Genomic DNA, 18309 nt, shown 5'->3' with positions numbered 1-18309 from the left:
TATATCTACAACATAGTTCAATTAGCCTTAAACTATCAAGCAAGTTGTAGGAGAAGGAAAAATTTTAAAAATGAACAGAGGAGGAAGTGTGAGGAAAAAAGGAAAGATCAAGATCTTGCCCTAGAGCAAGAAGATTTAAATGAGGAATTATGGTATGATTCTCTTGAAGAAGCTTCAACTCTGCCTAGAGAACAGATTATTGACAGGCCCACATCAACCCCACCTTCAGAGGTGGAGGAAGAAGGAGGGGAAGAGGCAGAAACACAAACAGAATTGCCTGTGAAGCAGCCTAAGCCTATGACAAGATAAGAAAAAGCATTGGTTAAAGCTAAGAGAGAAGGACAGGATATAAGTGATTTTATACATGCATATCCTGTGATTGAAAATATTGACTCTGTAGGTAAAAAAAGGAGAAGATATGCACCTTTAGATTTGAATAAAATTAAGGATTTGAAAAAAAGGTTGTACCCTTTATGGGGCTACATCACCTTATGTCAAAATGTTACTAGATGGTTTGTCTTATGAGGTCCTAACCCCGAATGATTGGAAATCCATAGCAAGGACATGTCTGGAACCTGGAGAAAATTTATTATGGCTTGCGGAATTTCATGAATTATGTAAAATTCAAGTCAGATGCAATTTGGAAATAGGACTTAACACACAATTCACTTTTGAGCACTTAGCTGGTGAAGGTCAGTATGGAGAGAATTCGGAACAGATTCATTATACCATGACAATATATGAACAAATTGCTAAGGCTGCAATAAAAGCTTGGGGTGTCCTCCCTGTACAGAAAGATCGTGGAGAGGCTTTCACTAAAATACAGCAAGGTCCCAATGAACCTTTTGCAGATTTTGTGTGACGTTTGCAAACTGCTGTCAAAAGAACTATTGGAGAAAATGCAGCTACAGAAATAATGACCAGACATCTGGCTAAGGAAAATGTCAATGAGATTTGCAAAAGAATTATATGGGGATTAGACAAAGATGCTCCTTTAGAGGAGATCATAAGACGCTGTGCTACAGTGGGAACAAATGCTTTTTACACCTGGACAATGATGAATGTGGAAAGGCAGGGTCACTCCTGGCAAGGGACTTCTAGAGAAACTCGGCAATGCTTTCAATGTGGAAAAATTGGACATCTAAGAGCTCAGTGTAGGTATGGAGATACAGTGAGAAGACAGGGTGAGAGAAGACCTAAAACCCCATGTCCACAATGCAACAGAGGACTCCATTGGGCATCAGAGTGTAGAATAATTCAGGTAAACGGGATGAGGGGCCCAGGTCCAGGGCCCCAGGCAAAAAAGACTTGGGATGCATGATGGCAGCTGAATGTTACACCCAAAGAACCTTTAGAAGGCCAGGACTCTGATTTAATCAAACATATATGCACCAAGTGGTGCAGCAATCTAAATTCTTAAAAGAGAAATTATAGAGAGCTGCAAGAAGAAATAGACAGCAAAACTATAATAGTGGGAGATCTCAACCTTGCACTCTCAGAATAAGATAAATCAAACCAAAAAATAAATAAGAAAGAAGTCAAAGAGGTAAATAAAATACTAGAAATATATGATATGATAGATTTTTGGCAAAAGCTAAATGGAGACAGAAAGGAGTATCCTTTCTTCTCAGCAGTTCATGGAACCTATGACAAAAATTGATCATATACTAGCGCATAAAAACCTCAAAATCAAATGCAGTGAAGGCAGAAATAGTAAATGCATCCTTTTCATACCACAATGCAATCAAAATGACATTTAATAAAAATCCAGGGGAAAATAGACCAAAAAATAATTGGAAACTAAATAATTTTAATACTAAAGAATGATTGGGGTAAAACAGCAAATCATAGACATAATTAATAACTTCACCCAAGAAAATGACAATAATGAGACATCATACCAAAATGTGTGGGATACAGCCAAAGCAGTAATAAGGGGAAGTTTTATATCTCTACAGGCCTACTTGCATAAAGTAGAGAAAGAGAGGGCCAACGAATTGGGCTTACAACTAAAATTACTAGAAAAGGAACAAATTAAAAACCCCTAGACAAACACAAAACTTGAAATTCAAAAAATTAAAGGTGAGATTAATAAAATTGAAAGTAAAAAAGCTATTAAATTAATTAATAAAACTAAGAGTTGGTTCTATGAAAAAAACAACAAAATATACAAACCCTTAGTAAACCTGATTAAAAAAAGGAAAGAGATAAAGCAAATTGATAGTCTTAAAAATGAAAAGGGAGAACTCACCACTAATGAAGAGGAAATTAGAACAATAGTTAAGAGCTACTTTCCCCAACTTTATGCCAGTAAATTTGATAACTTAAATAAAATGGAAGAATACCTTCAAAAATATAGCTTGCCCAGATTAACAGAGGAAGAAGTAAGTAGTCTAAATAGTCCCATGTGAGAAAAGGAAATAGAACAAGCTATTAACCAACTTCCTAAGAAAAAATCCCCAGGACCAGATGGATTGACATGTGAATTCTACCAAACATTAAAAGAACAACTAACTCCAATGCTATATAAAGCATTTGAAAAAATAGGGATTGAAGGAGTCCTACCAATTTTTTTTTTTTTTAATGACACAGACATGGTACTGATACCTAAACCATGTAGATCAAAAACTGAGAAAGAAAACTATAGACCAATTTCCTTAATGAACATTGATGCTAACACCTTAAATAAGATATTAGCAAAAAGACTTCAGAAAATCATCCCCAGGATAATATACTATGATTAAGTGGGATTTATACCAGGAATGCAGGGCTGGTTCAAAATTAGGAATACTATTAGTATAATTGACCATATTAATAATCAAATTACTAAAAACCATATGATCATCTCAATAGATGCAGAAAAAGCATTTGATAAAACCCAACATCCATTCCTACTAAAAACGCTTGAGAGTATACAAATAAATGGAATTAAAATAATAACGAACATATATTTAAAACCTTCAGTAGACATCATATGTAATGGCGATAAACTAGAACCTTTCCCTGTAAGATCAGGAGTGAAACAAGGTTGCCCACTATCACCATTACTATTCAATATAGTACTAGAAACTCTAGCCTAGGCAATAAGAGCCAAGAAAGAGATTCAAGGAATTAGAGTAGGAAATGAGGAAATCAAATTATCACTCTTTACAGATGACATGATGGTATACTTAGAGAACCCCAAAGACTCAGCTAAAAAGCTATTAGAAATACTTCAGAATTTTAGCAACGTTGCAGGATACAAAATAAATCCACATAAATCCTCAGGATTTTTATACATTACCAACACAATCCAACAGCAAAGGATACAAAGAGAAATTCCATTGAAAATAACAGTCAATAGTATAAAATATTTGGGAATATATCTACCAAAGGAGAGTCAGGAATTATATGAGCAAAATTACAAAACACTTGCCACAAAAATAAAGTCAGATTTAAATAATTGGAAAGACATTCAGTGCTCTTGGATAGGCCCAAGCAAATATAATTAAGATGACAATACTCCCTAAACTAATCTATTTATTTAGTGCTATACCAATCAGACTCCCAAGAAACTATTTTAATGACCTAGAAAAAATAACAACATAATTCATATGAAACAACAAAAGGTCGAGAATTTCAAGGGAAGTAATGAAAAAAAAAATAAACAAAGGTAGTCTAGCTGTACCTGATCTAGAACTGTATTATAAAGCAACAGTCACCAAAACCATTTGGTATTGGCTAAGAAATAGACTAGTTGATCAGTGGCATAGGTTAGGTTCACAGGGCAAGATAGTGAATAAAAATAGCAATTTAGTGTTTGATAAAACCAAATATCCCAAATTTTGGGTTAAAATTAATTATTTGACAAAAACTGCTGGGAAAACTGGAAATTAGTATGGCAGAAACTAGGCATGGATCCACATGTAACACCACATACTAAGATAAGATCAAAATGGGTCCAAAATTTAGGAATAAAGAACGAAATCATAAATAAATTGGAGGAACATGGGATGGTTTACCTCTTGGACTTGTGCAGGAGGAAGGAGTTTGTGTCCAAGGGAGTACTAGAGACCATTATTGATCACAAAATACAAAATTTTGATTACACCAAATTAAAAAGTTTCTGCACAAACAAAACTAATGCAAACAAGATTAGAAGGGAAATAACAAATTGGAAAAAAAAAAACATTTCTACAGTTATAGGTTCTGATAAAGACCTCATCTCCAAAATATACAGAGAGTTGACTTTAATTTATAAGAAATCAAGCCATTCTCCAATTGATAAATGGTCAAAGGACATGAACAGACAATTTTCAGATGATGAAATTAAAACTATTTCCACTCGTATGAAAGAGTGTTCCAAATCACTATGGATCAGAAATGCAAATTAAGACAACTCTGAGATAATATTACACACCTGTCAGTTGGCTAAGATGATAGGAACAAATAACGATGAATGTTGGAGGGGCTGTGGGAAAACTGGGACACTGATGCATTGTTGGTGGAGTTGTGAAAGAATCCATCCATTCTGGAGAGCAATCTGGAATTATGCCCAAAAAGATATCAAAATGTGCATACCCTTTGATCCAGCAGTGCTACTACTGGTTTTATATCCCAAGGAAATACTAAAGAAGGGAATGGGACCTGTATTTGCCAAAATGTTTGTGGCAGCCCTTTTCATCGTGGCTAGAAACTGGAAAATGAATGCATGTACATCAGTTGGAGAATGGTTGGGTAAATTATGGTATATGAATGTTATGGAATATTGTTGTTCTATAAGAAATGACCAACTGGAGGAATACAGAGAGGCTTGGAGAGACTTATATCAAGTGATGCTGAATGAAATGAGTAGAATTAGAGGATCATTACACACTTCAACAATGATATTGTATGAGGATGTATTCCGATGGAAGTGGATATCTTCAACATAGAGAAGAGCTAATCCAATTCCAATTGATCAATGATGGACAGAATCAGCTACATTCAGAAAAGGAACACTGGGAAATGAGTGTAAACTGACAGCATTGTTTTTGTTTTGTTTTGTTTTATTTTGTTTTGTTTCTCTTCCCAGATTATTTTTCCTTGCAAATACAATCCTTCCTTTGCAACAACAACAACAGCAAAATGCGGTTCTGCACATATATATTGTACCTAGGATATACTATAAGATATTTAATATGTATGGGAATGCCTGCCATCTAGGGGAAGGGGTGGAGGGAAGTAGGGGAAAAACTCGGAACAGAAGGGAGTACAAGGGATAATGTTGTAAAAAAAAAATTACCTATGCATATGTATTGTCAAAGAAAATGTTATAATTATAAAAAAGAATTTAAAAAAAGAATCAGTCTAACAAAAACAAAAACAAAAAAATTAAAAATAGAAGGAAATATGAAACATCTCCTAGGAAAAACAACCGACCTGGAAAATTATAGATTTGGGAGAGACAATCTAAAGATTATTGGGCTTCCTGAAAACCATGGTGAAAAACAAAAACCTATATATTTTCTTACAGGAAATCATAAAAAAACTCTTTTGATATTTTAGTATTAGAAGTTAAAATAGCCATTGAAAGAATCCACTGATCACCATCTTAAAGAGATCCCAAAATTAAATCCTCAAGAAATATTATGACTAAATTTCAGAATCATCACACCAAGATAAAGATATTACAAACAGCCAGAAAAATCAAATAATTTAAATATCCACGAGGCACAAATAGGATTACCCATGACCTAGCAACTTCCATCTTGTAGGATCAACAGGTCTGGAATCTGATATTCAGAAACGCAAAAGAATTAGGAATATAGCCAAAAATAAGCTATACAGCTAAAATGAACATTGTCTTTCAGAGAAGAAGATGGACTTTTAATAATATAGGTGAATTTCACCTATTTCTAATGAAAAGACTATAACTAAACAAAAAAATGGATCTCCAAACAACAGAAGTCAAGAGAAGCATAAAAAGGGAAAAAGAAAAAAAAACTCTTTTGAACTATATTTCTCTTATGGGTATACTTAGTGTAGTTATAATTTGATTTTATTATTACAAAATGAAAAAAAAAGAAACTAGACATGGAAAGGGGATCATACTGGAAGAAAAGGAAAAAGTAGGTAAAATAAGGGCAATTACATCACATGAAGAGGGAGAGAAAACCTAATATAATTGAGAATTGAGAGAAAGAAGGGAGGGTGATGAGCAATGTGTGAATTTTACTTTCATCAGATTTGGTCATAAGAGAGACTATCATACATATTTGTAAACATAAAGAAACTTGTCTCACCTTACAGTGAAATAGGAGGAAAAGGGGGAAAAAAGAAATGGAAAGACTAAAAGAAGGGAAAACAATAGAATTAGGAGAAATGTGTAAAAAAAAAAAAAAAGGAAAGGACTCTGAATGGGGAGGAGTATTTGAGAGAGGTGGTCATCAAAAGCAAAATACTGGAGAGGAGGGAAGGGAGTTTAAAAAAGAGAGAGAAAAGCATAACTAGGGTAAATAAGATGGCAGGGAATACAGAATTAATGATGTTAATTGGGAATGGGAATGGGATGATCTCTCTCATAAACCAGAAGCAGATAGTAGACTGGATTAAAAGCCAGAATCCTATAATATGCTCTTTGCAAGAAACACATTTAAAGCATAGTGATACATACAGAATGAATATAAAGGGCTGCAGAAGGACATATGCTACAGGTGAGGAAAACAAAGTAGGTCTAACAATCCTGATCTCAGATCAAGTTAAAGCAAAGATATATCTAGTTAAAAAAGAAAAGAAAAGGAAAATATAGCTTACTAAAGGGTACTTACTAAAGGGTAGTTAAGCAATATTAATACTAAACATATTGCAATATGTGGTATAGCATGGGAATTTCTAGAGGAGAAGTTAAGAGAAATGCTAGAAGAAATAGAAAATAAAACTATATTACTAGGGGATCTCAACCTTGTTCTCTTGGAACTAGATAATTCAAATCACAAAATAAACAAGAAAGACATTAAGGAGGTAAGCAAAATGTAAGAAAAGTTAGGTATGATAGATTTTTGGGAAAAATTAAATGATGACAGAAAAGTGTTTGCTTTTTTTCTCAGTGGTGCATGGAACACATACAAAAATTAATTATGTATTAGGACATACAACCTTGAAATCAAATGCTGAAAGGCATTTTTTTTTCCAGATCATGACGCAATAAAAATCACATGCAATATACTGCAGGAGAAAATAGGCCCAAAAGCATTTGGAAAGGAAATAATCTATATGATCCCCTTTCCATGTCTAGTTTCTTTTTTTTTTTTCATTTTGTCATAATAAAATCAAATTATAACTACACTAAGTATACCCATAAGAGAAATACTATATGCTTATTTGATTAAAATAGAGAAAGATAAGATCAATAAATTGGCTTGCAACTAACAAAGCTAGAAAAAGAACAAATTTAAGCCCCCAATCAAATACCAAACTTGAAATTCTAAAAATAAAAGAAGAGATCAATAAAATTGAAACTAAAAACCATATTGAATTAATAAATAAAACTAAGTTGCTTTTATGAAAAAAAAAAACAATAAAATAGATAAACATTTAATTAATTTGATTAGAAACAGAAAAAAGGAAAATCAAATTGTTAGCCTCAAAAATAAAAAGGGAGAACCATTCAGCAATGAGAGGAAACTAGAGAAATTTTCAGGAGTCACTTTGCCCAACTTTATGCCAATAAATTTGAAACCTAAGTGAAATGGAGGAATACCTACAAAAATAGACTGCCTATATTAAGAGAAGAGAAAATAAATTACTTAAAGTAGTCCCATTTTAGAAAAATAAATAAAACAAGCTATTAATCAACTCCCTAAGAAAAAATCCCCAGCACTAGATTGATTTACATGTGAAAGCCATCAAATATTTAAAGAACAAATAACTCCAATACTATATTAAATATTTGAAAAAATAGGGAATGAAGGACTCCTACCAAATTCCTTTTATGACACAAACATTGTGCTGATATCTAAACCAGGTAGAATGGAAACAGAGAAAGAAAATTATAGACCAATATCTCTAATAAATATTGAAACAAAAATCTTAAATAAAATATTATAAAAGAGATTATAGAAAATCATCCTCAGGATAATACACCATGACCAAGTAGAATTTATACCAGGAATGCAGGACTGGTTCAATATTAGGAAAACTATTAAATAATTGACTATATCAATAACCAAATTAACAAAAACCATATGATCATAGGAAAAGATAATGACAGTGTTCGAGTGGATGTAGTAAAACTGGGACACTGATACATTGTTAGTGGAACTGTGAATGGATCCAACCATTGTGTAGAGCAATTTGGAGCTATGCTCAAAAAGTTATCAAACTGGGCATACCCTTTGACCCAGCAGTATTTCTACTGGGTTTATGTCCCAAAGAAATCTTAAAGGAGAGAAAGGGACCCATATGTGTAAAAATGTTTGTTGCTGCCCCTTTTTGTAGTTGCTAGAAACTGAAAACTGAATGGATACACATTAATTGAGAATGGCTGAATAAATTGTGATATATAAATGTTATGAAATATTATTTTTCTGTAAGAAACAACCATCAGGATGTTTTCAGAGAGGCCTAGAGAGACTTACTGGTGAAAAGTGAAATGAGCAGAAGTAGGAGATCATTATACATGGCAACAAGACTATACAATGACCAATTCTGATGGATATATTCCCTTCAACAATGAGATGATTCAGAGGAGTTTCAATTGTTCAGTGATGAAGAAAGCCATATAAACCCCGAGAAAGGCCTATGGGAAGTCAGTGTGAACAAAAACATAGCATTTTCATGCTTTCTAGTGATGTTTGCTTGTATTTGGTTTTCCTTCTCGGGTTATTTTTTTCTTTCTAGACCTGATTTTCTTGTGCAGCAAGATAACTATATATATATATATATATATATATATATATAGTTATAGTTATAGTTATAGTTATAGTTATAGTTATAGTTATAGTTATAGTTATAGTTATAGTTATAGTTATATATATAGTTATATATATAGTTATAGTTATAGTTATATATAGTTATATATATAGTTATATATATATAGTTATATGTAGTTATATATATATATACACATATATAGTTATATATAGTTATATATATAGTTATATATAGTTATATATAGTTATATAGTTATATATAGTTATATATATAATTATATAGTTATATAGTTATATATATAGTTTTATATATATAGTTATATAGTTATATATAGTTATATATAGATATATATAGTTATATAGTTATATATAGTTATATATATAGTTATATATATTGAATTTAACATATATTTTAACATCTTTAACATGTATTGGACAACCTTCCATCTAGGGGAGGAGGTGGAGGGAAGGAGAGAAAAATTTGGAAAAGGAAGTTTTGCAAGAGTCAATGTTGAAAAATTATCCATACTTGTTTTGTAAATAAAAAACCTTTAATTTAAAAAAAATGAACTTTTAAAAAAGGTAATAAATGAAGCATAACTTGAAAAAAATGGGATTCACTAATTGGGACTGACCAATTAGTAATATTTTTGGTTAAATGATTGATGTATACAAAATTACAGGCACTGACAAAATGATGGAGCACAATCTACATATATATGTATACATGTATACAAAGAACACCAAAATAAAGAAGCAAGTAATTAGAAATAAAAAGATTTGTTATTATTATTTATAAATCATCTAGTTATTTATACTTACTTGCTTCTTTATTTATTTTGATAATCATCTTCTAAATCAGGAAACGGTTGAAATCAAATTAGTATATGTAAAACTATGTTTTGGTTGTTATTCATGGTCAAATATCCATCTGTCATCCACTTAAAACTTGAGAAATTAAACATACTTCCTCATTTCTCCAGATATTTTTATTACACAATTTATTTTTATTTCACTGTTTTATTTAATTTGTTTTGATTTAATACATATTTATTTGATCATCCTGATATCTCCTGTTGTAAAAAGAAAAGGCAGCAGCAACAAAGGAAAATTCTTATAGCAAGTATAAAAGGAAAAAAAAAAAACAAAGCATATTCTCTTATATCCATTTCTAAATATTTATGCTTAATTCTGAACTTTGTATACTACATGATTTTTAAAGTACTTTTTATCTTTAATAGTCTGTGAATTATGTCCCATAAATCTTTTTCATATTTTCTAGTATACCTATTTAAATTATATTTGATTAATAAAAAGCACTGACTCAAACCTTTTATTTAAAACTATTTGCCCCATCAAAATGAATTAAATGACCTCTTATATTGTTAAGAATAATGAGAATATACGACTCAAACTCCATAAAGTAATCACTTTTTATGTTGTAGTCACCTATTTTCTCTATTTTCCCTCTCTCTCAAAGAAAGAACTCCTTGCTAAGGCTATTCTATTTCTGCCTTTTTTCTATCTTTTGCATTTTTGACCCTCAAATAATACTCTTTTAAAGAACTTTCTGCCTTCATTTTGGTCTTTATTCACTCATAAACAATCTATACATAACACTTATGTTAAGCTAATCCTAAAAGTATTTTTATTTTCAAAAAAAGTCCCTCTTCTATTATTTCTATTATTCATGTTCTCTATTCTACTTCATAGCCAAAAATTGCAATGAAGTATGACTCTTACAACTCTTCTGTAAGCCACAATATTTTTTCAAGCCTTTATAATCTTCATTTATGCTGAATAATTTATGGAAATGACTTACAAATTTCCATCCATCTAAAATGTATTTAAAAAAAATATTTTCAATATTTGTTATCTTTAATCAATCCTTTCTTCTGGATATTTACTATTTCCTTGGAATTTATCTATCCCCTCCCACCCCTTCTTATCCTTTCTCCTTTTTCCATTATTTTCTCACCAAGTCTCCTTTTCTCCTTCTGTCTCTTTTTTTCCCCTTCTATCTCTGTCTCTCCCTCTGTCTTTATATCTCTGTCTCTCTCTGTGTCTCATTTACTCTCTCTCTTTGTCTCTCTGTATTCCTGCTTCTCTCTCACTGAAATATTTTATTCCCAATGGCAAAATTCACACATTCCATATATTGTCTTATATACATTCTCTTCAGAATATTCCATCCTATCCTCAATTTATGTTTTTTATTGTCTTTGATAAATGGTTTTTACAGTATTTGCTACATGCATTCATTGTGAAACTGGCTTAAACTGGGTAGGGAGTGAAAATTGGATATATATCTTGCTTAACTCCTGCTTTATTATAAGATAAGGATCAAGATCTCAGCTTAAATTCATAAATTATTTTTGCTAAATTAAAATATTTAGGTGTAGCATGAGGTTACATAATTACTGGCACATTTTGTCTGAAGAGAGTATAGTGGAAAGATTCTGATATGAATTCCTTTTTTTATCTTTAAAAGGAATAAAAATGTTCCCTAAACATTTTTCCCTGGAAAAAAATGATCTTGGAGAAAACCTTAGAGTAAATGCTGACAAAATATACCGAGTCATTTCTGACCCACTACTAAGAAGTTGTTTTTTTTTAAACAAGTACATATATATATATATATATATATATATATATATATATATATATATATATATATGTGTGTGTGTGTGTGTGTGTGTGTGTGTGTGTGTGTGTGTATGTGTGTGTGTGTGTGTGTGTGTGTGTGTGTGTCTTCAAAATACAGAAAAATAGATGTGTTATGTGGACAAATAAATTATGTGGACAACACAGAGGACACAACCCTTATAACAAATTTCAGTAAAATATACCTGAGTATTTCAAATTCTCTCTGATTCAAATTCAAATTACAAAGTAACCTTGTAAAAAGTGAAATGAGTATCCCAAGGAAATTGTAAAGGAGAAAAAAGAAATCATATGTGCAAAATGTTTGTAGCACCTTTGTGTGTGTGTGTGTGTTCGCAAAGAACTAGAAAAAGAGTAGATCCCCATAAACTGGGGAATGGCAGAACAAGTTGTGGTATGTGAAAGTAATGGAATATTACTGTTCTATAAAAAATGATAAACAAAGTGATTTTAGAAAGGTCTGGAAAGATTTACATGAACTGATGCTGAGCAAAACAAACAAATCAGGAATGCATAATACACAATAACAGCAAGAATGTACAATGATCAGCTATAAAATCTTAGTTCTTCTTACTGGTTCAATAATTCAAAGCCATACCAACAGATTTTATACAGAAAATGCCATCTGCATCCAGAAAAAGAACTAAGGAGACTTAATTTAAATTAACACATGCTATGTTCACTTTTTTTTCCCTTTTTTTTATCTCCACCATGGATTTTCCCTTTTGTTCTGATTTTTTCTCCGAACATGATTCATAAATAATGTATGTCAGAAAGAATCAATCAATCAAACAAACAAATAGCAAAACAAAAAAGTGAAGAGTTTAATTTGTCCTGACTTTTTCATGAGGAATCCATGCTGACTTTTCATTGCTAGTATTCCCTCTACCAATTTAACAATCTGTTTTATACTTTATACCTTTGTCGATGCCTTTCCCATTGTATAACAGAGACTTGTTCTTCAAAAGTTTGGCTCTTTCTCTCTGTTTTGTAATCTGTTAATGATCAATTAGCATTTGAGAAAACACAACTGCCAGCCTTTACAGAAAAATGGAATAGAATTTATTTGGGATTAGTAATTTCAACTAATAAACTATTCTATCTCTCTAATTACATTGGATTTTCATAGATATTTAAATATTTTTCTTCTGTTATGTTCTGTTACCAAAAAGTATCTTTCATAGTAGAGAAACAGAAATAGAGTTCAGTTTTTCTTCCTTCCCTCCCGCATATATATTCATCCAATTAACTTGATGCAGTCATAATATCATTTATTTAATTTTTTGCACAATATAATTAAAAGAAAACTGAAAAAAAATATAAAAATATTATATCCAATTTCATAGCCTTTGCATCATTCTTTTTCACTCATTTTTTTTTCTCCTTCTAACCATTTAACTGATAAATAAATTTTATCCTTTATATTCTCTGCCATATATTCCCTGAGCCTTTTCTAATGTTGGATTGCTTTTCTTCCTGAAATACATAATAATTCTTACATCACACATCTCGCCCAGCAATTTTTTGCACACCTGAAACCTTTCTCTTACCTCTATCTGCCTATCATTTCACTATTTGTTCAAATGTTTATCTTTTTTTGTTTTTTGTTTTTTTATTTTTCATGGTCAATCTCTAGTCTTCTTCCCAAAATGCTCATTCTCAGTGATGACTCCCTTTGCTAAACTTCTGTTATATTAAAATAATTTCTATTATAACAATAATTATATGTATAATTATCTAATATTTAAACCTATTATTTATTTATATAGTCTATCTTTCCATTTAGTTTCTAAAACATTCCAAAAAAAAAAAAAGGATTTTCTTTTATTTATTTTGATTTTCCATTTCTGAAAACCTTTGGTTACTCTTAATTTTAAGAATAATTTCTTTTATAAGCAAATCCAGGAGAACATTGTACATGGTAAAAGCAAGAGTATGTGAGGATCAACTATAATAGACTTAGCTCTTCTCACTAATACAGCAATCAAAGATAATCCCAATAGAATTGTCCAAAACAATTCTAATAGACTTGGGATGGAAAATGCCACGTCCATTCAAAGAGTGAACTATGGACACTGAATAAGGATAGAAGCACACCATTTTTACTACCTTTGCTTTTTTCTTTCTCATATTTTTTTTCTTATTCTGATTTTTTCCACAATATGACTGGTATGGAAATTTGTTTGTAATGATGGTATACATATATATATATATATATATATATATATATATATACATATATATACATATATATATACATATACATATATATATATATATATGTATATACATATATATATTAACTATATCAGATTTTGAAACTCAAAATCTTACAAAAATGATTATTGAAAACTACCTTTCCCATGTAATTGGAAAAAATACTATTGAAAGGGGTTTTTTAAGAGTATTTTATTTTTCTCCAATTATATGTCAAGACAATTCTTATTATTTATTTTTATAAGGTTTTCTCTTCCTTTCACATTCCTTCTTATAGGAATGATAGCCAATTTGATAAAGTTTTACATGTGCCATCACGTAATTCATATTTCCATATCAATCACAATTGTGAAAGAAGAAAGAGATTAAAAGGGAAAAAATGTTCTGATCTGTATTCAGTGTCCATCTGTTCTTTATCTAGAAGTGGATAACATTTTCCTTTCTAAGTCCTTTGTAGTTCCATTGGATTATTGTGTTATCGAGAACAGTCATTTATATTTGATTATTGCACCATTGCACAATGTTGTTTTTAATGTGTTCAATGTTTTCGTGGTTCTGCTCATTTCACGTTGCATCAATTCATGGAAGTCTAACCAAATTTTTTTTTTCCTGAAATCTCTCTGTTCATCATTTCTTATTGTATAAAATGATTCCAGCACATTCATATATCACAATTTATTCATCCATTCCCCAGTTGATGAGCATTCCTCAATTTTCAATATTTTGCCACCTCAAAATGGATTGACATAAATACCTTTGCATAAGTGGGTCATTCCCCCATTTTTATGATCTCTTTGGAAATAGACCTTGTAATGGTTTTAGTGGATCAAAGGTCTGCATAACTTGATAGGCTTTTGAGCATAGTTCCAAATTGTTTTCCAGAATGTTTAGATAAGTTCACAACCCTACCAACAATGCATTAATGTCATCATTTTTTCTGTATTCTCTCAAACATTTATTAGTATTTTTTTCACAATAGTCAATCTGACAAGTGTAAATCAGTATCTCAGACTTTGTAAATTTGCATTTTTCTAACCATAAATGATTTAAATCTCTTCTTTGTATGCCTATGGATAGCTTTGATTTCTTTGTCTGAAAACAGTTCATTCATACCAGTTGATCATCTATCAATTGGGAATGGTTTGTTTTCTTAGAAATTCAGTTATCCATATATTTGAGAAATGAGGTCTTTAATAGAGACACTTGATATAAAGATTATTTCTCAGCTTTCTGTTTTTCTTCTAATTCTTGTTGTATAAATATTATTTGTACAAGAGCTTTTTATTTTAATATAATCAAAATTATCTATTTGACATTTCATAATGCCTACTACTTACTTACCCTTTCTTTAAAAATTTGGGTACTATTATCACTTGGTACATATATGTTTTTATTGATATTACTTCTCAATGGTAACTTTTAGCAAAATGTAGTTTCCTTTTTCCTCTCTTTTAATTTTGTCTATTTTTCCTTTTCCTTTTACTGACATTAGGATTGCTATTCTAGTCTTTTTTGTTTCCTTTTTCTTATTGATGAAGCAATTTGGGTTAAATGATTTTCTTAGGATCCACAGCCAATAACTGTGAAGTGTCTGAGGTTAGATTTGAACTCAGATCTTCTTGCCTTCAGGGCTAATGCTCTGTTCACTGCACCATCTAGCTACCCCTTTCTTTGTTCTTTTACTTCAGTTGAAGCATAATTGATTCTGCTCCAGTCTCTTGTATTTATTTCGTTTGTGTCTCCCTGCTTCAAGTATTCTTGTAAACAACATATTGTAGGATGCTAAAGTTTTATTGACTCTCCTATCTGCTTCTTTTTATGGGAGAGTTCTCTCTTGATTACTACCTCTCTATTTCCTTCCACTCAAATTTTCATCTTATTTGTATGCTCTTTCCTTTCAACCTTTTTCTCCTCACCAATATTTTATTTCTTTCTTCTACTTTTTATCTACCTTTCCTTCTGTCAGTTCTTCCCACAATTGTTTTATCCCCTTACTTTCTGCTTTCCTGTTAGAAAAGAAAGATTTCTATATTCAACTGATTGTGTATATTACAATCTCTTTGAGCCAATATTGTTTAATATTTTTTATTAATTTTATAATTATAACATTTTTGACAGTAGATATGCATAGGTATTTAATTGAATGACCATATTTTTCCTTTGAATTTTTTTTGGGTTTAATTTAGCTAGAAAAGTTATTCTTGGTTTGCAGAGTTAACTTCTTTTGTCTTGTGGAATATTATGTTCAATTACCTTCAAAATTCCAATGTTGTAGCTTCTAAGTTTTATGTAATCCTGATTGTGGCTCCCTAATTTTAATTTTTTTTCTGGTCATTTATGGCATTTTTCCTTCTTTTCCTGATCTGAAATTTGGTTATGCTGTTTCTTGGAATTTTAATTTGGTATCTCTTTCCTGAGGTGTTCAATGGATTCTTTCAACGTCTATTTTGGCTTTTCGATCCAGGATATTAGAACAACCTTCCTTGATAATTTCCTGAAAATGCTGTCTAGATTATCTTTTTGATTGTGGCTCTCAGGTAGTCCAGCGATTCTGATACTGTTTTTCTCCTGGATCTATTTTCCAGGTCAGTTGTTTTTCTAAGGATGTATTTTATATTCTTTCTTTTTTTATTAATTTATTTGAATTTGTTTGATTGATTCTTGTTTCTCATAAAATCATTAGTTTCCATTTGCCCAATCCTAACATTCAAGGAATGGTTGTCCTCCTTTGGCCAATTGTAGATTTTAAAGATGTATTTTTGTCAATGGATTTTTGGTATTGATTCTGCTTTTTAAGCAGTTGTTTTCGTTGTTCAGATTCTTGACTCTTTTTTTCACAATTATTTTTCATCATCCTCATTTCTTTTCTCAATTTCCTTTCCACCTCTCTCATATAATTTTTAAATTCCTTTCTGGGCTTGAGACCATTTTTCATTTTGCTTTGAGGCTTTCCTTATAAGTGTTTTGAAATTGTTGTCCTCTTCTGAGTTTCTGCCTTGATTTTTTTTTCTGTCATAATATCTTTTTATAGTAAGATTCTTCTTGTTTTTGGTTTAGCTTATCTTTTTTGGCATTTTTCTTTTGATCTCTGCACCCAGATGTGACAGGAACTGTCATGCTTCTTGTTATAGGTGCTGCTGACCCAGCCTGTTTACCTATGCTGTACTGATTTTGAACTGTGGCCCATGGGAGATCTTCATGTTAGTTAGTATATTGAAAGAATAGAGTGGTGCTAACTGATGGAAACTATAATGGCCTAACAGATTACCTTTTACTGAGCTGATGTCCTAGTGCTGTTGAGTAGGGTATATTGGGGTCAGTATTTCTCCATTTCCCCCAAGATACAATAAAGCATATGCATTTGCTGGTGGAGATTGTCTGTTTGCCAAGGGCTATGATGAAGTATGTGGTGGTTCTCAAAGCTAGACTTTACTTAGTTTCCTGGCACATAAGGGATTCTGATATTAGTGTTTGCCTATTCCTTCAAAACGGAGCTCATGATTTTCTACTGGTTTACTGAGATAGGGTTTATTACTGGTTTGCTGTAATACTTTCTGTCATGTAGTGAGTTTCCCTTTTAGTAAAGTGAGACAGACTTTTCTTGGTTGTCAGTGAAGTTTTTTGGCCTCAAAGTTGGTTTATCTTGTCTTTTTATTTATATTGCTGTTCCAGGATTTTTTTGGGGCGAGTACTATTTTATGATTAAAAACAATATGGAAGAATACAGTGACTTACTTTACTATCTTGACCTCTGAAAATACAAAATCTCACTGAATAATGTTTACAGTTGTGACAATATTTATGACAGAATCTATGATTTCATTTGATGTTATACAATTTACCTGCACTTTTTATAGACATCAGATAAATGAGATTGAATTTGTGTCACAATATAATTATAAATATTTCCACCGAAAATCTCATGCTGATCTACAAGATTTGAAAGGGCTGGAATGATTGTCATATAAGATTTCAAGTATTTCACCCTCTTTGCCTTTGCTAAAGTAGTGTCACTGAAAAATCTGGCCCTGTCTTATCTAGCCAGCATATTCTCTTTTTTGAGAGCTTGAAACTCAAGAGCATGATTGTCCAGTTTATAATATCCTGCCAGATTATCCAGTCAGTAGTTAGGTTCAAATTATAAGGTTCAGCAAGTGACTAATGGAGAAAATTACAGATGAGAAGTAAAATAAAATTTATTGTAACTATAAGACATAGTTTTCAAGCAGCAAACCCATCACTGAAAGCCCAATTTGGCAAACCAAATTTACCTGGTATTTTTACACTTAGTCCTGAAAACAGAAAAGCCCATAGTTAACCCCAAATTCTAGTTCTTTTGTTTTCCTGATTCACAGTAAAATTATGAGTCAGTGAGTAAATGGTCCTAGTCCTGAGAGATTCTTAATGAGCTTATAGGAGGTGAGTAAAGAAAAGTTTTTTATAGTCCATAGGCACTAAGTGGAAATATATTTCACAAGAAAATTCCCAGAGGTTTTAAATAATGGAAAAGGATGAAAAAGTATTATTTAGGTAAGCT

The sequence above is a fragment of the Sminthopsis crassicaudata genome, chromosome 3, assembly GCF_048593235.1.
Source record: "Sminthopsis crassicaudata isolate SCR6 chromosome 3, ASM4859323v1, whole genome shotgun sequence".
Taxonomy (NCBI): Eukaryota; Metazoa; Chordata; class Mammalia; order Dasyuromorphia; family Dasyuridae; genus Sminthopsis; species Sminthopsis crassicaudata.
This window is presented reverse-complemented; position numbering follows the sequence as displayed.